The sequence below is a fragment of the Ambystoma mexicanum genome, chromosome 10 (genome assembly GCF_040938575.1).
Source record: "Ambystoma mexicanum isolate Mex_15411 chromosome 10, UKY_AmexF1_1, whole genome shotgun sequence".
NCBI classification, from domain to species: Eukaryota; Metazoa; Chordata; class Amphibia; order Caudata; family Ambystomatidae; genus Ambystoma; species Ambystoma mexicanum.
The window spans coordinates 1,056,222,821-1,056,248,093 of NC_090932.1; positions in this window are offsets into that span (position 1 = coordinate 1,056,222,821).

Here is a 25,273-nt window from a genome sequence, read left to right on the forward strand (position 1 = left end):
TTGAAAAAAATAAAGAAGATATGGGTTGGGGTGTTCTGGAATGTATGTGTGCTATGTGCATGAGTGTTTGAGTAAGATGATAAAGATGTATGTAATGGTGTGTGATTTTGCATTGGGAACTAAAACTAGTAGGGATAGGTATTCTTGAATTTATGTGTTACTAAACTGGGGTTCAGATGACAAAAAAAAAGTAAGCTAGTGGTGTGGAAAAGTACAAATAGTAAACCGAATGTATACAATGAAAACAGTTGTTTGTTCTATAATATGAAAATTGTAGTGGTTCAGGTGGGTAATTTGTGTGTCCAAAAATAGAAATTTGTGGGCCATTCTGGCTGTAAATCGCTGTTTAAGACATGGAAATTTTTGGACAAAATGGTACAAAATCTCTATTTTTAGAAACCGTAATAGCTCGTATTAACGTTATAGTATATTTGATTAATAATACAAATATTATGGTGATATTTTACTTACTTTGTGTTTAAATTAACAGGTAACTTCTTAGTTTTTCTTTCTTCTTCGAAATCGACTGATTCTATTCAAGAAACTGGTCTTCACTGCAATTGTAAAAGCTTCAAATTAGTAACTTTGTTTGTATATAGCACTCTTTTTAATTTAGATATTGATTTTTTTAATTGAAATCCTCAGTGCCTTCTGTAAAACCATTAAACTAATTTATTTACATAAGATACATTGCATCAGTTCAGTACATATGATATGTTCTTAATGAACAAATTGTATTGAATGACTAACTAGCAAAAAAAATATCTTTACTATGTCTTGTGAAATTTATAAGATATTAGTGAATACCACTATTTCTGTAAGTAAACTGTTCTAGGTAATATCGCCTCAATGTCATGTCTAATTTAAAGTAATTAAGTAAATAAATAAATAAAAACAAAAAATATGAAATTGTATAAGTATTTTTATAAAGGTTTAAACATAGATTGTGTTTGCATGCAATTTTGTTTGAATGTATGTAGTCTATATATTTCATTTAAAAAATGTTAGTTTAACATGATTTGAGTGAGTGTGTATAAAGAAAGTAAATAGTATAAAGGTTTATAAGTGATAGTTGATTTTAGGAAATTGAAAAAAGTATAGTAAATTGATTTTACAGATTTTACAAGGTAAAAGTCTGTTTGAAAATGTGTTCATCTACTATACAGAAAATATGCATACCTGAAGTTTGTGTTCATGCATGTGGATATGCATGGAGCTGCAAGTAGAAATCTTGAAGACTTGTACAGTATTTCTGGTAGATGCTGCTTGCCAATGATATGACACTTGCACTCAGAGAGATTCAGAGTACATTTGCAGTGCTGATCTATGATGATGCAGTTAGATGTAGAGGTCTTGAATGTGATTGGTGCATGGTCATGTGATTTTTGAGGTACATCCAATGAGGGAATGGCAGAGAGAGTGTAGTGGAAATGGTAGAAGGGCTGTTCATGTTACGATATGTCCGCAGACATGGCGGTAGTTCGCGGACATCGGGAGTTACATCCGGGGATTTTTTTGGTTCAGAAGTCATGCAAAGGAGAATAAGCACTGAAAGGGATTGGTCAGGAAAGTTTGGTGGGTGTGTTGTAGCAGGAGAGATTTTCTCAGATACTCTTTTTGCTGAGAGAACAAAAGATAGCTATGGCTGTGTGTTTCAGAAAACAGATTGTTTGGATTTTAGGAGATTCGTGGATACATTGGCTGAAGGTGCATGCAGAAAGCTGTAGAGTAGCTGTCGTTCTTGGATTTCCACATGTGGAAGTACACTGGAATGGAGTACGTGGAATGAAGTGGTTGGACTTGCTATCTCTCTGTGCTACTTTGGAGACAGAGCAACATCCAGACATAATTGTAATTCATTGTGGAGGGAACAGTTTAGGACATGTGACTGGATTTTTTTGCAATTTGCTATGAAAGAAGGACTTAGGAAAGTTATGGACATGTTTCCTAATTCTCAAGTGATATTTTCATGGATTGCGCAGAGACAAATGTGGCTTCGTTCTTCTTCATTTGGTCCACAAATGGAAAAAGCAAGGTGCAATGTTAATAAGGCTGTTTGTGCCTTTCTAAGAGATTTTGGCATGTCTTCTTTTCACAATGAAAATATTATGTTTTGTAGTACATACATTTTTCGCAGAGATGGAGTCCATCTTACTTATGCTGTCAATCAGAATTTTCTGAGAAATGTACAAAATGCATTGCAACCTTTTTTGGAATTACAACGATTTTGAAGTAGATGTTAAGCATTTACAATTTTTGACTTACAAACACCACCCAAAGGCTCTTTTCAGAGCCACCACTTCTTTCCAGAGAAAATTACAATGTTTGTGATGGAGTAGCAACCCAATTTTTTTTAATGTTCACGAAACTGTCCGCGGACTTCTAAAAAATACAAAGAGCCCTGCTTCATTTATTTTCACTTCTATTTTTGTAATTTTGTATTTTTTTTGGTTTTTCAGACACGACACACTAGGAGAGGAGGGTAAAGGAGGGTAAAGGGGGGTGACACCAACCACAGGGATAAGAAAGGGCGAGCTGTGAGAGGAAGATGTAGAGTGGGTTTTATTTGGGTAGTGAGCAGGTCTTCTCGTGCTCTGAGACGATAGTCTCAAAAGCACTCCAAAGTCGTTCCCCCCTGCAGAGTACTGTGTCACAGTACATACATTCAACTGTGACCCTCGAAAGGTAAGGGTCATCAGCATGCTGTATGGCCTGTGAGGCAGCTTGAGGAAGACGCTGTACCACAGAGGTGGTCCTTGTGGTGACAGGATCAGAAACAGAGGATGAAGTAGAGGAAATCAACCTGCTACGTTCTTCGCAAGGTACAACCCTGCGAATAGCCCCAGAGTGAAATGACCTCAGGTGTCACTTCATAGTAGTGGCCCCAAAGCTGTACTTACCGTGCTTCCCGCGACTGAGTATCATTTTGCACTCATTGCAGGTAACATGGTTTGCACGAGCCTTAGGAACATTACCATGAATGGTAAATAACCGCCACACCCAAGACTCACGCCTAGTGCGGGTAGTAGGGATTTCCTCTACCTCATTCTCATCATCCTCTTCTTCCTCCTCCGCATCCTCACTCCTGTTCCCCTCTTCAGGCCCTTGGGGAGCTGGTGGTGGTGGAGGGGGTGGGGGTGGTGCTGAAGCAGGTGCAGCACCAAGTGGCAGTTCAGCAGCCAAGGATGCCATCTCGATGATGGTGTAGTCTGCAGGTGGCAGCAAAAATCACTGTGTTCTGAAGAATAGCCAGAAACACAATGGGAATAAGCTCTTGGGCGTGGTTTTATAGGGGTGCTTGTGCGCGATTCGTGGACATGCGCACTGTCCGCGGACAGATCGAACACAAAAAAAGGATCCGAAAGTTTCAAAAGGTATATAGAAACTCAAGATTGCTATGTGGGACTTGTGCCATGGTGAGATTTTATTGAAAATGTACTTTTAAATTGTTCGGGGACACGAACAGTGTCCGCATTTCAGGGCACACAATGAGCGTGGGCGTGGTCATATGATCCGTTCGCGAACCAGTCCGCGAAGGAAGCGCCTGTCCGCAGGACACCAAGTGCACGGAGATTGGTTAGCGCATGCGCATTGATGTCCTAAGGACACTGTTTGGGTTCTGAAGTAATTAAAAGTGCATCACACGTGATACGAACATTTCAGGACACCGCGTGTGTTCTTAGAACAGTTTATGATGTCATCTTTGATGTCCTGGGTGTTAGTCTTAGCAGTGCACGGTAGTGGCGCGAGTTATGGTTGCTTAGCTTACCATAACTGGCGAATTTCAAGGGTTTTCAAGGGTTTTTCGGTTTTACTTGGAACCATAACGTCCCTTTAACAACGTTTTTTTCACTGATATATATATATATATATGTGAACAAGCAGTAGAATTACTGCGAAATGCGTTGTGCTGTGTTTTTATCTCTGTCTACATGGGATAAATCTATTTTTGCATACAATCACAACGGTCGAGCGTTCTTTGCCGACCGGCTATTTTTGCCCAGTTCTGCTGCTCTGGGGAGTGCAATCCTTTCTGTGCTATCGTACGCGCTTTCAAATATATATCTATTTATATAGATATATATTTGTATGTATATATGCTTTGTTAGAAAGTATGATAGCTCAGCAAATGAAGTGCTCCATTAAATTGTGTCATAATGACACCTATAATGGCAGCACTACATGTGGGAGACATCCACCAAAAGTGTTGCATGAACATGTGATGTTATATATTATTATATGACGAACCTGGTCAAAAACTCAAACTGCAAGTATTTCTATGGGATCGAGCCATGGCTCAAATGTCAAGGTGATAAGAAACTGATGGAATAAATAGAAAAATAGCAATGGTTCGAGAGCAGAGTAGATTGGAGGCAATCCAAATCATTGTTTTTATTGTTATGATTATTTGTCTGATTATTATTTTTATTTTTATTTTTCGTATTGTTACAATATTTATTGGGTACAAACCTATTTTCGAGAAGCAACTGAACAATTTGCAAGCCGTATGGAGTCAAATGAGCTTGGTCTTCTTTGAGCTAGTAGTTTTAATTTCTCAATTTGGAATACAGCTTTTCAAATAGGCATATTGACTTGAATCAGCCTGATATTTTTGAATCGTAGGACTCTATTGATTCGAACCATGTTGGGTTGGCTGGTCCTGGTAAGAAAAAAAATCAACTGAAAAACAAACTTCCTGTGTCATGTTTTTGCCTTTGCCTTTGAGAGACAGTGAGAGAGAGGCAAAGACCAAGAGAGAGTGGGAGAGAGACAGAGATAGAGAAAGAGTGAGAGAGAGAAAGAGAAAGTCAATCAGACAGGTTCAGGGAGATGGACGTGGCCGTTCGGTGGGTGTATGTGTGTGTGTGCATTTGATTTGACAAATGGTGATAGGGCAAGGGACTGGGAGATGAGGTGGGGAAGAAGAAAGAATATGTTAAAAATTAAGAAAGAGGTGCTGCTCTCCTCCACTGTCCTAAGTCATCACAAACCTTGACAAACCAATGAGGAGAAGCTGTGTGCAAAAGGCACTGCCTAAAACTACTGAAGTACTGCAGCCTCCATAAAACACATCAGCACTACAGCAAGGTGAGAGCTGGAAGACAACAAACATTAAAGGAGGTTGGTCTGAATTGGGTTTCTGTCACTCTGGGGCACGGCAGTATTTCACAAGAGCCTCTCAACAAAAGGGCCACAAATGTAGTATGCAACGTTTATGGGGAGGCGGTAGGCATAGGAAAGGACTCCATTTCACAACTTCTAGTATGCTTAGGCACCTGGGAAGGAAACTTTGTATCTATTACTCTGCAGGTGGATTTGCAATCACACCTGCCACTTTCTTCCACAAAAAGAAGGGCCAGGGGATAGCAACACAGACGTCTCCCCCCTGAAGGACACAGGAACAACCTGCTTTCCTGGGATTCTTTCTCCCATATCTGAAGTAATTTCCATGCTTTAGTGGCATGGTCCTCATGTGAGAGAGGGGTGATGCCAGGGTAGAGCACCCCTCAACAATATTATGCTCATACATGATGAAGCCCTCTGTACTAGGCACAGTAATTCACTTTTGTTTTTTTTGTTTTTTGTCTTACTTTACATTGCCCAGTTTCATCCTTCCCCTAAAAAACAAAAAATACAAAATAAAATGGTGTTTTTATTACCCTTTTCACACGTGATCATTTGTTGATTAACAATTGCTGCCAATTGAAATAGAATATTTATTGCTACATTTGCGTAGCAATTTACACCATTTATATTTGAAAATTTGAATAGACCAGATAGTTCTGTGTGAAAGTCCTTTCTTCAGAGTGTCTGTTGCTTCTGATTGCCAGTCAGAGCCCCATGTTCTGGTTGAGCAATTTATTTAGGGATCCAATGACATATTTGGTATCAGCCTGGCTCATCCCTTGTAGCAAAGCTGCACCTCAACAAATTATGTGTCATCTCTTTTACAAAAGATGTGCCTTGAAAAATATAGCATTACTAGCTGGGTTATCCGGTGTTGCCCCTGTCCTGATCGAGTGGTGTCTCATGTGCCCTGGAGGATGTTGCTCTTGTCCTCATGTCAGCAAGTCTTGCTTCCGTTTGCTCTGGCATCTCATTTCCCCTGGAGAAAGTTGCTCTAGTCTTGTGGTCAGCAAGCTGCGCTGCTGTTTGTTGTTGGTGCTCAGAAGCTCATGACATTGATTTTCAGTTTGTGTCACATGGAGCTTTTCCAAGTGAAGTTTTTTTTTGTGTGGCATGTTTTTGTCACTGAATGGCTTGAGCACATTTCAGAAAATGTCCAAGAAAGAAACTGTAACCTTGCATTTCCCATATTTGGGGTTGCGTGATAAAACAAATGATTATGACTTTTTAATTTGCTTTAAAAATGCTTCAAATTATCACTTTCAAATAGTATACAGTAGTAATACATTTCGAAGGAATAACAAATACATTGAACATTTTGCTTAAGACACTTTTGAAAACGTTGCCTCCTTCTAGTATCTACTGTAGTGAATCGGGATGAGCATCAGTAAATGAGGGTTTCTTCAGAGTGGATTTTTTGCATCCAACATAGACTACAATCTTGTCCCAGACAAAAGAGGAATCAATGGAAAATATGGTAGCAGCGGGTTCAAAGGTGTGGATTTGCATAGCCGGACTAACATGCACACATACATAGATTCCGCTTTATATATAAAAATCCCTTCAATGAAAGGTGCACATTGAAAAATTGTTCACTGTCATCTCTTGTATGAAATCTGTTTCGAACTGGCTTGTCCATCAATACTGCGACTCTTTGATCCTTTTTGGCACCTGGAGGTTGGGTGAGCCTCAAAATGTCTCGACCTACAAAATGCACTCCATCTATCCTTTTTTCGGAGAAAATACACAGGAAATGCAGCCCAGAACACCTGTATGTTATTGTCAGGCAGTGAACTGAACAATCAGCCCAGTAAAGAAAAAGGTGGAAACATACACTTTTTTTCTGAGAGACTACACAAGAAATGCAGCAGAAACACCTCAATGTTATTGGCAAGAAAACACTTTTTAGGCCCACTGAAGTAAAAGGAGGAACAATGCACATATACATTTTTTCAGAGAGGCACCAGAAGATCTGAAGACAAGAACAGCTAAATTGTATTTCAAGCAGAGAAACATTCCTTGAGCCAAGTAAATAAATAAATAAATCATAATAAATCAAATAAATATCATTCAGGGAACCATACATTCAGCTCACTAAGAAATGGTGGAAAACATTCACATGTTTCTGAAAGACTATTAGGAAATATTTCTCTTGACCCCTTATCCTTTTGCTTTGTTCTAAAATGTTGAGCGGAAGTAAAGCCTTCAGTTGCACATCCACGGATATTTTGCTCATTTGCTGTGGGGAAACATATCAGTCCTTCAGACTATCAGTACTGGAAAACTATGTTTCCCTTTTAACTTGTACACTTTTGTAAATGTTTTAACATTGCTGAAAGCATCTTACAATGCAGTGCAATGGGGATATATTTGGATCACCCTAGCCTTTTACACTTCAGATTATTAGTTACTTGTGTATGTGCCTAAAGAGAAGCTGGTGGCAGGTATCCATTTTTTTTAAAATGTCTGTGTTATTTCTAGTGTACACATTCACGTTTACCATGTATGGCTACTAAATATTGCTAGGGCCCTAATATGGTCTTTCAATGAGATTATTGATTGTTATTTTGCCTCATTATTGTTTGTGCTTCTTCCTGCCTTGCCATGTCAGGACATCCAATATAAGGTCATACACTTGCCTGAGAAAACTGCATCTTTCATGGGCTAGTGGAGCCTTTGTGTGTGGCCCAGGAAGGGAGCGAGACTGTCTGGTCCCACTCCACATCTGTGGTGCCAGAAAATCTGAGTGTGGGGCATGAGTGAAATCAATAGTTGTCCCTGATTGGACAACTATTTGCTGTATGATTGGTGCATATCCTTACCATTGGTGGGGATGGACCTGCTTCTGGGCTGGTTTTTGGATAAGAAGAGGAATCCTACAGCCATTTCTTCAGGTCAGTGTTGGAGTCAAGCATCCCTTGTAGAACAGCCACCTGAAGATCCAAAGAAGACCACTGGAGAGGCCCGGCATCCATTCCTGCATCTGACACAGTGAAGCCATGTTGCACTACCTGATCTGTGAAGGCTCTCTGCAGTGCTTCAGCTCCAGGACAAACCGTTTGCAATGAGTTATTGAGGATGCAGCCATGTTGAGCCTTCAGAAGTGTCCCTGGACCACCCAGCGGACTGTGAAGATCTCCAGTGGTCTACCTCACTAGAAATGTTGCCATTCTGTATTTGTACCTATTACTGCATATAGCCTTGACAGTTATCCATTGCTACCTTGATTGGGTTTGCCTAACCTCTCAGAGTTCCCCGGTACACTATAACTAGGTTGGCCCCCTAAAATCTGTCACAAGGTCAGATTCTAGAAATCCATCTTAAAAGAGACCACCAACGTTTCCTAATTTTTTTCAAGCTGAAAACCGAACATCAAACCCACAAAGTAAAGGTGGAAACATCAAGTATTACTGAAGTATATGCAAAATGAATGTACTGAAATCAGAAAAAATGCTATAATGCTGCTGACAATACATTAAAGCAGAATATTAGAAATGTTCATCAACAACAACTGTCACCATGAAAAAGCAACCTGCTTAAAGCCCTTGGACTGACTTAAAAATGCACTAACTTTCCTTTTATAGCATCAGATATTTAAGTATAACCACCTCCCTTTGAGAATAAGCAACATGCTGTAAAGAGTGACAATGAGTAAACCATGCACTATTTGTTATCCCAATGTTTTTAAACAAAATCAAACCAAAATAAAAACTATTTCCCACTCACCCCACCATTGACTGTGACCCCACACCCCCCTCTGTAAGTGATCGCATCATGGATGCTAGCACCTCAAAAGGTAAAGGTGCATTAGCACATTCTCATAAAAATGCTAAACATTTTTTCTGAGAAAATGGAGAATTGTACAAACAGATGATGACATTATTTGGAATGAAGAATGATCAAAACAATATAGACTTTGTGAAATGAACATTCTCTCTTGAGTTTTCTATTAGCATGCTGGACTGGAAGGTCAATATCACAATGTGTGGTTCTCTTACAATGCAGCCATTTTTTTAAAATCAAATATTTTATTGATTTTTTTGCACACTTGAAAGTAAACATTACAACATCCTGGGGGGATTGCCGAAGGGTTCTCCAATCCCATCATTCAACATCAAACATACAATAAGTAAAACACGAAAGAGGTCACAATAGCAAAGATAAGTGACAGTGTTATATGTTGCCACAGTGTTCTTCTCTTACACAGTACTTTTCACTTACAGAAATCCCCAAGAAGTCCCAAAGGCAGCCTATAATTTAACGTGTGCTGACAATCAATCTCCTAAAGGGTTTGCTCAATAACTGAAACATGCATTTCCCCAGATTTCTCTGGGTGCTGATAATGGAAGTCACCATTTCAAAATATGAAGCGACTCCGTTAGTCCATGATATTGATGACTTGAGAAATGTGTAGTGGATAATCATGCAGACTACAAGGATCTGTGAAGGACAGAGCCCAACAACTACAAAAACAAAAACAAGAACACAAATCAAATGCCTGCTCCAGCCACCATTATGGTAGAAGAGGTGAGGAGAACATCTAAGTTGGACATAGAGACAAGAACAGGGGTAAATACATACTGTTCTGTTATTAAGGAACCTAACAGACAGAGAAGATCCTCTGTTCAATCCCTGTCGATTTGTCCTCCACATGGCGTGCAAAATGATCATATCAATTACCCTCAATCTCACCTTAGGCTCCAGGATTACAGATTCCACTTCCAAGGTGAGTGGAGATCCTGCACAATGTACAACAATAGTTCACAGAAGTACCAGGATTATTCCCCTAGAGTAGATGGTTACCATTCCGGAGAAAAATATATATGACCAGAGATGACCCCATAGTCCTGAGACTTGAGAAAGAGCCTCACAACTGGATTGACACGTCATACACTTAACAGTGAGCATTGGAAAATTCAAGAAATCCCCACAGTGTAATTCTGATTTTAAAACTCATAGAAACCCTGGACAGAAAGAATTGCCAGGCTAGGGTGTACAATGTCAAGAGGACAGCATTCCAATTCAAAATACATGTGGAGAAGAAGAAAGGGAAACGATATGCCAAAACCTTAGTGGAAGTTTCTTTTATCACACACGGAAATACCCCTGAGCTTGCTGATAAATTGGGATGATCAGATGGTGAATCCTCTATATTCCTTGCAATAAAAGCAGAGAAAATAAAAAAGTAAAGTTTAGTGAGGAGATATGTGCAACAATTACATTTGTAAAAGAAACAATCTCTTTGGCTATGAAACACAGTGTTGCTTCTTTCATAGAGCTAATGCCTTCCCCAAATGAACAGAGAATCTGAGTAGCAAAGAAGCCACTAGACATGTGACCCAAGATGAACAACATCCAAAAACATCCATATTGCACATGCCAAATGCAAAACTGAAGGTAATCCAACCCCCGGGCCATGAAGAGGGACCTCCCTCTCACATAGCCCGGAAGTTGGATTAAAGTTTTGAGGGATCCTTGCTTTACAGGGAACACTCAAAACAAAGTGACTAAAAGTAATAGGGAGGGAATATCAAGAACGAGATACCTCGTCCTTGGCACTTAAGGGGTTAAACAGCTACTTTTCTCAACAACCTTAGGCAGCAGACTACGGAATGATCACATTTTAAGACTGATAATGTGACCCGCATCCATAGCATCTGTCAACCTATTTTAAAATGTTTTACAGAGGTATCATACAAAACCAATTGTGCTAGAGGCTAATAATACATTGTAAAACACATTCTCTCCTGTGACTAGATATCTTCGAGTAAGAGTTAAAATTTGTTTTGCAGCCGGTGTGTTTTGTGGAGAACGCGAGTCAGGCCTTGCATCAAATTAACATGCAGCATTGCACAAACATATTTCTCGTTTGAAATGTGAGGATAGCAGAGTCATTCGCAACTATTCCCACAATCAGAGCATTAACATCTGAGGCTGGTGAAAAATATGTTCTGAACAATCAAAGATATGGTGTGCCTCATGGCATCTGTTTATACAAAACATAACATTACTGCTTTTACAGTAAACCGTTGCTAAACCGTTGTCGAGATAAGTCTGATTTCTTTTGCTCTCAGTGTGACTTAACACGCTGTGGCACATCAAGAGGCCTTTTCTCAAATTTTCCAGGAGAGTCTGGAGTGCAGAACATGTGCCTGTTGCTGTTCTCTGGTAGCGTTTTTTTGCTGTCTGACGACGCTGCTGCTGTATCTACGTGGCGGCACTTGGACACCGGTGCTCACTCTACACGAGTTTGCAAGATTCACTTACACTGGCGCCGATGTCACTATTTTTCTAGGTCGGTTTCTGCCGCTGGCACATTTGACTCCATTTAAAACATCTCGGTAGATAATCATACCATAGGATTGAGACACACTGTCCCTATTGCCAACTTGCATGTAATTTCTAGTACTGATAAAATTCTTGCAATAGAAATATCTGTGAATGTTGAGGGTAGTTTGTTCACGATATTGCTTATTAATATATATTTTTCCCCTGAAGTAGACCCCCTAGATGAAACGTTTGAGATAATTGATGGGATTCTTTCAACTTGGTTGATTACTAATGATCATGAATTTGCATGGACACGAGGTGACGTTAATGCAGCATTTAGAGACTACAATAACGGACCTAGTTATAGAAGTGTTAGATCTAAGAGTATTACGGAAAAATGCAGAGCCAATCAAAAAGGCAAGATGTCGATTGATACCCTTAGGTCCATAGGTGCTCGTTCATCCACTTTAGATTTCTTTTTACACCAACTAATGCTCTGAAAGAGCTTTGCAGTTAGAATCCCGGGATAATAACTTGAGTGACTATAATATTCTGATCCTAACTATGAGTATGCAAACTAAACATGAACATAGGATTGCCCCTTTTGACCCTGAAGTAAATCATGGGGGGTAATAGGATATGCTGGACATCTAAAGAATATCAGCAAAGCCACTAAATATATTAATGGTCTCATCCTAGAGGAAGTTGATTTGTGGAAGGGTTGGAATGTTGAAAACATTAATGCACATTTGGAAATACTAGCTCATGACACAGGGAAGTTAGGCCACTACCAACTTGTCACTAGAGACGGTACACATAAAAATGCCTTTGATATAGAAGTAGGAGATGCTAAGCGCCTTATGCAGTGTCAAATTAGGAAAACACAAATGAAATCAGTTTTTAATTGGCATTATGAAGCAAAAATTGGGAGACTAAAAAAAAGAGTACAGAAGTTGGTTAAGAAGGAGGCATCACTCTCTCCATAATGTGCAGTGGCAATTGATGTTCTTGTACTGTATAGTGGGAACAGTAGATCCATTTGGCAAATGTTGGCAAAGGCCAAAAGGGATTCTCAATGTACAATGGTGAACCTTATACCGGAGTGCAGTTGGAAATAATATATTCTGTGTACATTTGTGTCTATTGAAGTGTCAGCTGTTGAAAATAATTATGAGGGATGTTGGCTATTTTATCTCTTAGTGTTAGCAAAATATATATTTCTATTGTAAACATGAAAGGCTCAGGAGCACCCAGACCTAATGGTCTGTGCAATGCTGCACCTAAGGCTGACCTGAAGAAATGGGCTAAGGCATTGTATGTCTTATTTAGTAAAGTGTGCTCTGAAAAAATTGTCCCTACCACATGGCACTTGGCAATCCTCCTACCTATATACAAAAAGGGTGATAGAGTAAACCTGGCGAATTACAGACTTTTATCCTTGTCGGATATCGCTGGTAAATTGTTTACCACCTTTGTATTACAGGCACTGCAGTTATGGTTGGAAGTAAATTATATCTTGCATTACACTCAAACCGGTTTTCGACTTGGATCTGAGATCACTAATAACATCAGAGGTTGTTAGACGCATTGATCCACGAACCTGCAAAAAAGCAGAACCCAGCTTTGTACATAATTTGGGTGGACTTTAGTGCTGCTTTTGACTGGGTCAATCGGATCTACCTATGGGTGAAGCTGCGCTCATGGGATTGCCCAGAATGGTTATTGTCAGTCATTATCCATCTATACTCCAACAACAGCATTCAGGTGCGACTAGACAGTTCTGGTACGGTAACTGACCATATGGAAGGGAACAGAAGGGTTAGACAGGGTTTCATCCTGGCTGCTCTTCTGTTTAATCTATCTTTAGCTGATCTCCCGACAAATGTGTTGGCTGTTGACGGATGTTCAGTTAAGCTAGGACTCAAACACATTGCGAGCCTGCTTTATGCCAACGATCTTGTTCTGTTAGATCGCACAATAAGGGGAGCTAAATATAAATTTGAGGTCCTAATCGAGTTTTCAGAACAGAATGATCTGGTGATCAATCATGGTACTATCAGGAAGTAAGCTCGGTAGAGTACATTTACAGATCAAATCTCATAGAGTTGAGTATGTAGATAGGTACCTCTACCTAGGAGTTGTGTTGATGGCTGATGGGAGTATACAACCATTGTGGAGAGTAAGAAAAGGAAGGCAAGACATCTTACCTGTCTGATTGGCACATTTGCAAACCAGACAGCAGGATACTCGATTGAAGGTATCCTTCAGCTATATAAACAAAGCTTTATACGTGCCATACTGTATGGCCTTGGAGGATAAGCCTTGAAAGAACTTACAGGGCTTAATGTGTTGCAAGGTACCTTCTGGAGGAAGTTGCTGAACTTGTCTCCCTCCACTTCAATGGCCTACTTACACCTCGAATTAGGACTGGTTTCCCGCAAGAGTCAGGCATTTTAATACATAGGGGTTGCTTCTATTTTAATCTCACAGTTTCCCTCAATGTCCATTGTTACATTTTATGGGTACCAATCATGATTTGAGATCATTCAATAATTTTGTTTAACACAATAATGATTGTTTTATGGACATGAATTGGATTCCCGATTTCTCATGAGGTACAAAGTTTAACTTATTGAAGGCTATTTTAAAACGTAAACTTGAATAGTGGCACTGGATTAACAATTATTTGCATCTACAAACACTACATCATTTGAAACATATATTGAACATTAGTCACCAATACCCCGAAACACAACAGTACCTCTTGAAATGTCCATGCCCGGCTGTTTGTGAATTTGTGATGAAACTGCAAGTAAACCACCAACATTCCTCTCAAACAGAGTCTTTGTTGTGTTTGTAAGCTGCTGTCAAACATTGAGTCACCAAGACATGTTCTAACTTTATGTCCTAACATGGGAACAACATACATGAAAATCCTTGGTCGATTTGTGGGCTGTTATGGTGCCGTAAAAAGTGATGCATTGTCCAGCTTTTGTCTGAATACTGATCTACAACTGTCCTCATTGCATTTTAAAAGATCTGGGGTGACATATCAAAGACTTTCAATATCATGTGCAGTCATAATTGAGAAGATGTCCTGTATTGCTCTCTTAAACTTGAGCCAAGACAAAATGTCAAATGAAATTAAATGAAATTAAATTACCTATTAACTTGATATTTTAAGGATTTATGTATAGATTTTATGAATAGATGTTATGAATAGATGTTATCTTGTAGCATTGTCACTTAGGTACTTAACAATAGTTTTTAGGGTTATCGTGTGAATTTGTTTGTTTGTATGATCACCGTTATTAAGTGTGATATGGAATTATATGAGCTGAGATGACTGTGATATTTGATACAAGTAATGTTTGATGTTAATGTTTGATATTACTCTATATGATTTTGTGAGGGTTTGTAATGAATCAATACAAATAAATACATAATATGATAATAATAATATATACAATGTATACTACATGTATTTCAACGTCTGATGTTACTGCTTAATAACACAAACTCAAATGTATAGCTGGTGTTAAATTAGTGATTTCATTTAGTTATAAAACATATAGTGTTTATAGCAAACTGACATTTAAATAAATGTTTTCACTTTTCGTATGTTATTTGTATGTTGATAAATACGTCTAAGCAAAGATATAATAGATTGCATTCAAACTAAGCTTTAAGCAAAGAGTGACACCCTCATTAGATGCAACAACATTTCTACCCTAGAAATTACTGCTTTCATGAACGGTAGTAGGAAAATACCTAACAATGACCTAAAAGATATTTTCTGTGAATATTTAGAGACTCTGCCGAACGTAGCATTATTCAAGCTTCATCATTCAAAGCTTTCGTCTCACAAATCAGATGGGTTAAAAACAAGGCCAATAGGTTGGGTCAGACCCTTCAGCCCCCTTCTTCAAGCTTCCCACACTTAGAACACAAGGCAATGACATATTAAAACATGGTAAACAATGCAGTGACAAGTGAAATGTACCTCTTGAAGCACAACCATAGAAATAAACATTGATCTTAACATCAATGTTTTCTTCTTTTAAGCAAAGTCAAAATGCTATTTGTTTCTGAAAACATCCAGTAGCAAATCCTTCAGAGTCCTCTCTGACTGGCTCACTTTGCTGTTGCGCTTTCCCTTATTTGCACAAGAATATTGCCATACTACTGCTTAAAAATGTCACTGGCCAACACTAGGTTTTATTAAGCTTGCAGTGTGGCCTGCAAGAGGTGGGTGTGAATCACGTCATTCAACTTTCCAAATGAGTCTGAGGCCACTGACCTGATCACTTTTTTTTTCTTCTTCTTCAAGCGTGAATTCTAAGCAATCTATCCATGCAGCACAATGTGACAATGGGTCACTTAATTCCCACTGCCCTTGCCCAGCCTCCTTTTTCACAGCCCATTGATTTCTGAAAAATAGTCTGATTCAGGCTGGGGCTGCAGGGAGCACACAGCAGATTCAAAATATGGTTCATCCACAGAGATGAATATGATATCCAAAGATGGCAAAACAAATATTTGTATTGACTCATTAATAGGGGCACCTTTAACACATTAGAATTGCTCATCTGTTGATGAATGGTTAAATCCACCTGTCTGAGGCTCCTGTGTGAAGATTTGCTCTCTCGCAGCCTCTGAACAATGGGTCAAAGAGCATCAAAATTATATTGTATAAAAAATATTTATTGTAAGCTCCCCCTGTAAGGTATGCAGCATCCATAATTTAACACTTTCTATAATCACATTCCATAAGAGATTGTTGAGGTATGTTGTGAACAGTGTGTGTTCTTCAGCAATGGTAAAACATGTGGAACTAGGACTTTTTAACAACATGAACATATCAACCCTCAAATTTTTACATTCCCTTTGATATTTCATAGTGCAACACATGAAAAGTAAACAGACAGACAGAAGTTGGTCGATATCCTGGCGGTAAAGGCGCTGGGATACCGCCCAATGCAAATAGTATTACTGCAACTCTGTCCAGAGTTATTAGGCCTGGATCCCAAGTTGCGGCAATACAGTTGCTGCCCATTTTGTTATGAGTCCATAGGACTCAATGGGGTAGTATCTACGCAATTACGCAGTGTAAATTGTGCCACGTCAATTGCACCAAAAATGGGCGGAAAGTGGCCAGAAAGGGCCGGCAGCTGCCCGCACCGGAGGATCTTTTCAGCACCTTCCTGCACTGTTAATGGGCCGCAAGGGCCCTCGATCATGGCCATCTCGGTTGGAGGCCTCCTCAGGTGATTTTTTGACAGGCCACCTGATTAGCAGCCCACACTCTCTTCACCAGCAAGAACCCAGAGCTGGAAGGCAATCGCCAGCGCCCTCAAAGGGCCCCTTCAAAGTGTCATAACCTCCCCTGTCTGGTGTGTCCAGGCCTGGGAGGACCCAGAGGACACCCTGCGACAACCCTGATCTGACTATGTGCTGCATCTTTGTGTAAGCGCCCTGCTCCTTACACCTTGCTATGCTATTTCTCCACTGACTGCCTGTAGTATAACACTATCTCTAAGGTGTCACCTGGCCCTTTCATACAAAGCACCACTGGCTGAGACTTTTCCTGCACTCCTGACTCCACTGGCGTGCACAGCTTCTCCCCCCAAAATGTGTGCCTCCATAGCACTCCCCCTCATGTGGCATGGATCCAGAACTGGATTCACTTCCTCCTCTCCTCTACGGCGACCACCTGGGCAACACTATCCTTCATTGGATAACACCCAGTAATGATTCTCTCTTAACTCTTAACTCTTATGCTATTTTCAATTGCCACTACCATTGCCTTTATGTGCCTCTGCAACTGATCCTCTTATCCACCTACCCTTTTCATTATAAGACCACCCATGCACATGAGATCAAAGCAGCCTGATTACGAGTTCCCTTTGCGGGACCTGCTTTTAGCAGGCGTTAAAGTAGGGTGCCGCAAAGGGACCTTGGTGCTAAGTAAGGTGCCGCAATTTGCGGCACCGTACTTAGCGCCTTCCCCATTCCCATTTAGCCCTATGGGGCAAAAATGGGAATGGGGAAGGGCCCATGGTGAATGGGGAATTACCGTCCCGCCAACCTCGGAATGGGGCGGTAATTCCGCCATTCACCATGGCGGACCCCGGCATGGACCATGGTGCTAATAGCACCATGGTTTAGCGCCGGAGTCGTAATGAGGCCCTTTGTGTGTTGTGCTCTATCTATCTATCTATCTATCTATCTATCTATCTATCTATCTATCTATCTATCTATCTATCTATCTATCTATCTATCTATCTATCTATCTATCTATCTGTGTTGTCCATGATACATCTCCTTGCATGTCCAGTCAAATGCTGTCTTTTCACATGTGTGCTTGCTCTCCAATCTAGATGCTGTTAATGCGACCTGTTATATGTTATTGACTTTGAAATCAATATTTGAAGCCCTGTTTTACCTCCCAGTCCATACACCCGAATCTTGCTGACTTTAAATCTGTGCACAGACTGCTTCTCTGTGCTGTGTATGTTCTCTTCTGCATTTTAGTGTTTTACTTTAATGTCAAATCTAGGTGTGTTTTTGAACTAGTGCTGTTTATGTTCTCTTCTGCACGTTAGTATTTTACTTTGAAGTCAAATCTAAGTGTGCTTTTGAACTTGTGCTGTGTAAGTTCTCTTCTGCATTTTAGTGTTTTACTTTAAAGCTGTTCAAATCCTGCCTTGCTGCACCCCACCAATTGATTCAAATGGATTTCTCCATATCACCAACTCTACCAATCACGTTTGGATCCCCATAAGGAACCATTTTCTCTACTGTGATCTTCAACCTTTGCATGAAACCGTTCAGAATGCTCTTGCCTCCAGAAAACATCCACATCCACCAATAGACAGATGGCACACAGCTCTACCTCAACATAACTTCTGTCAAAGACATCCACAGGCTCAAGGCATACCTCACGTTGATTCAATCATAGATGTCCTGTGCTCACCTGAAGGCCACACCTTCCAAGACTGAATTCCTAGTGCTGACCAACAACACAGCAGACCCCGACATCCAGACCTGGTTCTCTGCCATGAACCTTAAGACCTTCATACCCTGCTTGTCAGTCCAGAAAAACTAAGCACCCCTTGAGGGTCCAGAAATGAATGATAATTGGTTGGCTGAAGACCAACCGACTCATTTACAGTGTAAGAATATACATTCATTAGTCATTAGTTATTACGTAGCTATTAGTTTAACTAGAGTGAAGCCATTTTAAGATCGCCAGAATCGCCATTTTGTTTTCTCTCTCTGCTCTCTCTAACGTTGCCACTTTGCCTCATGTAAAACTGCTTTGCTGTAGATATTGTTTCGCTTCAATGGTCCAAGGCTAAGAAACATGTTGAAACATTACACTGGAGAGCCAGACAGGAATGCCTGATTCCCTCCCTCACGTATCCTTGAAGACAGGGAGCAAGGCATATAATAATATATTATATATATATTATATAATATGACTCTTGAAGAAAAAGGAATTAAATTAATGACACTGCAAAATAGAATTGCCCTTGATATAATCTTAGTTGATCGCGGAAGTGTTTGCAAAATCGTGGGATCAGCGTGCTGCGTATTTGTAAGTGACTCCTCCCCCACGATTTTTGAGGCGATAAGAAAATTGCATGTGTTAAGTTCCGATCTTCATCCCCCTAACGGTGGTTGACAATTGAACATAAGCTCCTGGTTCTGGGAAGTGTTGCGATCCTGGGGATGGAAACTATTTGCAATCCTAGTAGCAATCCTAGGAATATTCATGACATGTTGTTGTTGCATACATTGTCTCCCCATAATATGTACTGAAATTAGCGAAGAGTGTGTACAAATGATGAAACAAAAGAACATTACTAAACTGAGCACTCGCCATAGTAACTAATCTGAAACCATTAAAGAATTCATGGCAATTGATATTATTAATAATAACGAGGAGACAACAAGTGTACATGAGTCCGAAGTTGAATCAGATTCCGAATCTAATCCAAATACTTGGTCGGAGGAGGATGCAATGTATGGATGAGACGTTTGGCTTACGGCCAAGAGCAGGGTTTGTCAGTCCAGAAAAACTAAGCACCCCTTGAGGGTCCAGAAATGATTGATAATTGGTTGGCCGAAGACCAACCGCCTCATTTACAGTGTAAGAATATATATTCATTAGTCATTAGTTATTACGTAACTATTAGTTTAACTAGAGTGAAGCCATTTTAAGATCGCCAGAATCGCCATTTTGTTTTCTCTCTCTGCTCTCCCTAACGTTGCCACTTTGCCTCATGTAAAACTGCTTTGCTGTAGATATTATTTTGCTTCAATGGTCCAAGGCTAAGAAACATGTTGAAACATTACACTGGAGAGCCAGACAGGATTGCCCGATTCCCTCCCTCACGTATCCTTGAAGACAGGGAGCAAGGCATATAATCAGTACACGAATGCCAGCGAGTCTCCTGAAAGAATAGCAATGTACGAAACTAGCATTTAAAGAGTGAATTATGATCTTCTTTACGGCCCCCCTTCCTGAGCCCAGTGAAGTCCCGGAGAGCGGGCTGACTTCTAGAGCGAGAATCGAAACTTAGAGATAGGGAGGCCTGGTATGTGCCAGTCTCCTACGCACACCTTGCCTATGAAAAACAGAAATGCTGTGTTCTCGCAAACAAAGAATGGTGTCTGTAAAAATGGAGATTGTAACCTGTTACTAAATATGGTGGTCTGAAGTGTCATATTTTACATGATGGTCAATCATCACCTCTAATTCAAAGGGAAATGAATTGGGGGCGGCATCAATTGTGTCATTGCTGATTGTAAGGTGCTCCTTTTGTATATATGTAACTGATGTACGACTCTTTTTTGCTTGCGTCCCCCGAGGTCTGTTAGACACACGTCGCGGGGCGTGGGACCACTTGGCCAATTGGGACTATTTGTATTGCAATAAACCCTAGATTTTGGGAACAGAACCTCATGTTTGGTGTATCTATTTGTGTGTGGTGACTGTGCCTTGTTTCCACATTCGAGGGTCCCTCAGGGGTCCCTTCATGCTGGACACCTGTGCCAAGTCCCTTGGGTTCGGCAGCGGGATACACAGCTCCTTCAAGGACAGAACAAGGAATACACACATGGCTTGGTTAAAACGTTCTCTTGTTTGGAAAATTAAGCCTTTAATATTCAAGTCTGCTGTTCAATTCTTGGTACTCTCCCACCTGGATGGAGGCAATGCCCTTTTGGAAGTTCTTTCAATGACCACTCTGTCACCTCTGAGATGTGTCCTACACTCTGAAGCTTGGCTCATCATAGGACTCATAAAAATGAAATACATCACCCTAACCCTCATAGAACTGCACTTGCTTCCTCTACAAGCATGTTTCATTTTCCAATCATGTTGCATCATCTTCAACGCTGAGACCCTGAAGCCCCCAAGGTACCTCACTTAGAAACTCAGTGCATTCAGAGGCCAGCGGTTCACACGTATTAAATACATGTTCAGACTTGAACTCTTCTGGTGTAGGAAGGAAAGAACCAGAATCAGTCTTTCTCTGTCTATGCCCTCACATTCTGGAACATCCTCCAAATCAACACCAGACTCGCCCCATGCATGTACATTTCAGGAAGGAAGGATTACAAGACCCTCCTGTTCAAGGAATGACTCTTCCCTAATACCTAGGAAAATGCACGCTCTACTGTCCACCTAACCTGATGCTGGGTGATCTTCTAGCCCTTTTTCCTGCTCTGGTTGCTTGTAGATTCCTTGCTGCCAAATTTCCTGCATCCCCATCCTATGCTTTAAGCACCCTGCTTGCTTGATTCTCTGCTTCCAGCACTGTGTCCTTCCCACATGACTTGTAAAGAACTCATGAAACTATGCCCACCCTCAATAAATACCCTAGTAATAATAATAATAATAATAATAATAATAATAATAATAATAATAATAATAATAAAGAACAAAGCTTTGGTTGGGCAAGTAAGTGGCAAGGAAGGGAAGAGTGTGGGGGATTTTTTGAGGGTGAAGAACACAGGGGTATTGGGAGGCAACAGGGGTTGTGTCCCTGTTGTCTCCCCACAATCAAGATGGTGGGACCTGGGGAAGGAAAACAAAAGAGGTGAACACTGGAGGGTTTAGAAATCATCATGACGGTGGTGGAAGTGGCACCCGTGAACAATGATGGAAATGCAGCTGCAGAGTCCTGTGAGGCATCTGTGCAGTCCAAGCAGCCTCAGAGCAGTCCAGCAAGGACCTGGTGGCTGCATCTCTTAACCTCTGTCTTCTTGGGCTGATGTGTGGCCTTCAAGCAGAATTGGGAAGGAGTTAAATGGATGTTGAAGGAACTGGAGCTGAAGAGGAAGTGGTCCCACTGAACAACTTCTGCCATGCAGTTATTGGTGACAAGGAATAGGGATGTGTGGCAGGTACCATCATGTGTTTTCTCACCCCTTACACATTGTTTTATTCCCCTAAAGTTAAGCAGGCCATTTATTTTTCCGTCCTGTCCTCCTTCTTGTTGGTGTTGAGTAGTGGAAAGAATTCTTAAGGCTTGGAGTGAATGTGGTAGTTTATCAACTGGACTGCTGATGTGCACTTTGCATTTAGAGGGATGCTAGTGTCCCTTGGTGGGGAACTTCTGTGATCACAGCTGGTGTACACCTAGTGGAGACTGGCCATGTCCCTCACTGCGGCATCGCAATATCAACATTAGCATTATTAGCAACAGTCTAGAGTGTCATTAGTGTGTAGATGACTAAATTGTGAGGATAGTGGTCTGTGGTTTCCAGTTTGTGACGCAGACTGCCATGATAATGGTCGGCAGCGCCTGAGGAGTCAGGTCTGGGTCATTGCAAGGGGGATGGAGAATGGCCTGGCTGCTCCGTGTTATGCTACTCCTTGCAGAGCGAATGGTTTGGATGGGAACGCATCTGTGGCTGAAAGAGTGATTTTGTTGTAATGGAGATGGGGATGGGGGTCCATTCCACAACACGTGTCAGTTTGTAAATAGCTACGTTTTAGGTCCTTTCCGAGTAAGAGGTAGTGTTCTTCGGATGTGTAGTGGAAGGGAGTACAAGATGGCAGTGTCTTGCATAGAGAAGGTGGATTCTCGCATTCTGGTGGTGTTGTGGGGGGAACTATGAGAAGGATTGCTGTTCCTAATTGGAGAGATCTGATCAGATGGTAGTGAGAGATCTTTTCCTGGAGGAACTATGGTCCAGTGATATGGAGGGTGTAATGTGTGTTGCAAATGTCTTTAAAGGTGGCGCAGAATCTGATAGGGAGCCAGTTTAGTGCTCTGAGGGTGGGGTGATATTTTCTCTGGGTGAGAGGGCAAGGAGGAGTCTAGCCGCAGAGTTTTGGATTTGTTGGAGCTTCCCTGGTCGATATGATATGATAGTTTATTTATAATCTGCTTAATATCCAGAGGTTTCAAAGAGCGGAACCGGGGATCAAACCTTTGGTGCTCCGCATCGTCTTGCTTCCCAGGCGAGCAAGTTGCTGCTGAGCTATCCTCCCGATGTGCTGGGACAGCTAGATAGAGGTAGATTGCATATTCTAAGCAGGAGAGAATAATCACAAGAGATGAAGAGTGTCTATGAGGGTTAAGATCGGTAAGGGAAGATTCTCCTTAGGATGCGTAAGCAGAAGTTGTCATGTCTGGACATGAAGTTGATGTGTTGGGAGAGGGACAGGTTCATGTCCATTGTGAATCCCTGCTTTTTTACAGAGGTGAAAGCTGCACGTGGGGCTAATAGGGAGTGTGGCCAGGGTATCAGTTAGGGAATGAGAGTGTTTTTGCCACATAGTAGTATTTGTTTTGCCAGGTTTGAGGAAAAGGTGGTTGGCTGTCACCCTGAGATTTATTGCAGAGAGGCAGGAGCAGTGGTTGGGTTGAGGGGATGATGGCATTTTGGGGATCTTAAAAATTAACTGGGTGCCATCTGCATAGATATAGTATAAAAGTGTGTGAGAGCTTATGAGTGCCTGCAGTGGGCTGTGGTAGAGATTGTAGCGAAGGTGTGACAGGGAGACTGTAAGAAGTGTAGCAAGGAAAGGATCTCCAGACGAGCCTGCGTGCCAGCTCAGTTCTAGGAATTTAAGGAAATCAGAGTGGGAGATGAGTGTGAATAAGGAGACGACTGGTTGAGTGGGCCAGGGATGGATAGGACAGGAAAAAGCGGGAAGTGGGGTGACCAAAAACTAGTTTGAAGAGGTGGCAGTGTCTCTCCATAGGGATGTTGCAAAAGGGGTCAGATAGTGTGTCACAGAAAACTTGGGAGTGGGTTGAATGAGGAGTTGACTAGCGCTGGGTCTTAAATTCAGAGATGATTGTGTTGAGGTTCCTGCTTGGGTTCTTGTAGTAGAAAATCTGTTTTCCATAGAAGGTGTTTTGTGCTTTTCTTATTTCGGTCCCGTAGGCCCTATTTAATCTTGCATGAGCAATTATGGTTTGAGGTGTGGGGCTTGTCCTCCATGTTCGCTCTAGGTGTTGCTTGTTGGTTTTGAGGTATTCATAGTATAGTCATCACGGATATGGTACAGCCTCACATGTATGGGTGCTGGCATTATATGACATGTGTAGTCTTTGTATACATGGTATAGCCATCATGTTTGATATGCTACATCACATGTCCAGTTAAAATGCCAAATACAGTCTCAAATGTGCCGGTATTGCCACTGAGTACCTATTATTTACTCATATGCCTGGAATAGTGACCATTGACCCAAACTAGAAAAACTTGCAATAAGGACTAAATAACTGCCTTCCTGCATCCAATAATAGCTCAGGTTTCACAAGTTCCTACCTTCTATCTCGACATATATGACAACGTGCAACAATTCCACCAAAAATGGCAGATATGAGCAATGCAAAACCCCTTTCCAGTGCATATACTTGCTTGACTATGTAAGCTATGGCCTCACAGGTGCTTCTCCTGAGCAATTATGCCCCTCTCAGATGTAACGACCTGCATAATTGTACGCACTTACCTGTGAAAAGGCATGAGTTTCTTGCGCAATTGATGCACTTTTGCCATGGCTCCCAACTTCGATATCCGTACTTCTTTTTAACAGCTTTGATAGTGAGGATGTTCACACAGCTGACCCTCGAACCCTACACTGTCAAGTGAATATACAGGAACAAGGGATAGCAAGGGATAGCAACAGCTGAAAATAGACACTACTCATCTTTAGTGAATTCAGTTTAGAACAATGTCCTTGAGGTCTCTGATCCAGGGGTAGGAAGGGTAGCTATATTATTATCAATTATTCAAAGGAGGTAGCAGAGGGTACCCCTGGCAATCCGGAATTACGTTAATTGGTAAAGGGCTCATTCTGGGACAAGAAAACTTTTGCTACATCCAAAATGGTGTATCGTGAAATAGACATTAAATAACCCTCAAAGTTGATGTCAGCAATATATCATGCAAAGGGCTTTTGTTTCACTAAAACGGTGATGCTGCTGAAAATACAAGATGCGCAACTCCAATATAAAAGATGTCTGAAACGATTTAGTGCTATTGAAGTGTTACCTTTTTCTCAGCATTTGAACCTTTTGTTCTCCAAATGTTCTCATATCTTGTGTTTAATTAGATGGCATCATTCACCCCAGATCTATGAATTTATTAAATTTTTTGTAATAACAGAATCGTAGACGCATGAAGGAAGAACACAGATTGAGAGAGAAGAACAACCATAACTAGGAATGTGAACAGTTGTTAAACTGTCTCTGCTAATCCTCTGACTGCAGATCTCATTATCCAGATCTCTGTAGTTCTACAGAGCCTCGTTAATATGGACTGCACCAGGCGGGGCACAGTCATTATTCACATTTAGAACTGCTTTAAACAGATTACTATTTATTTCCAGAAAAAGCTTTGTGTA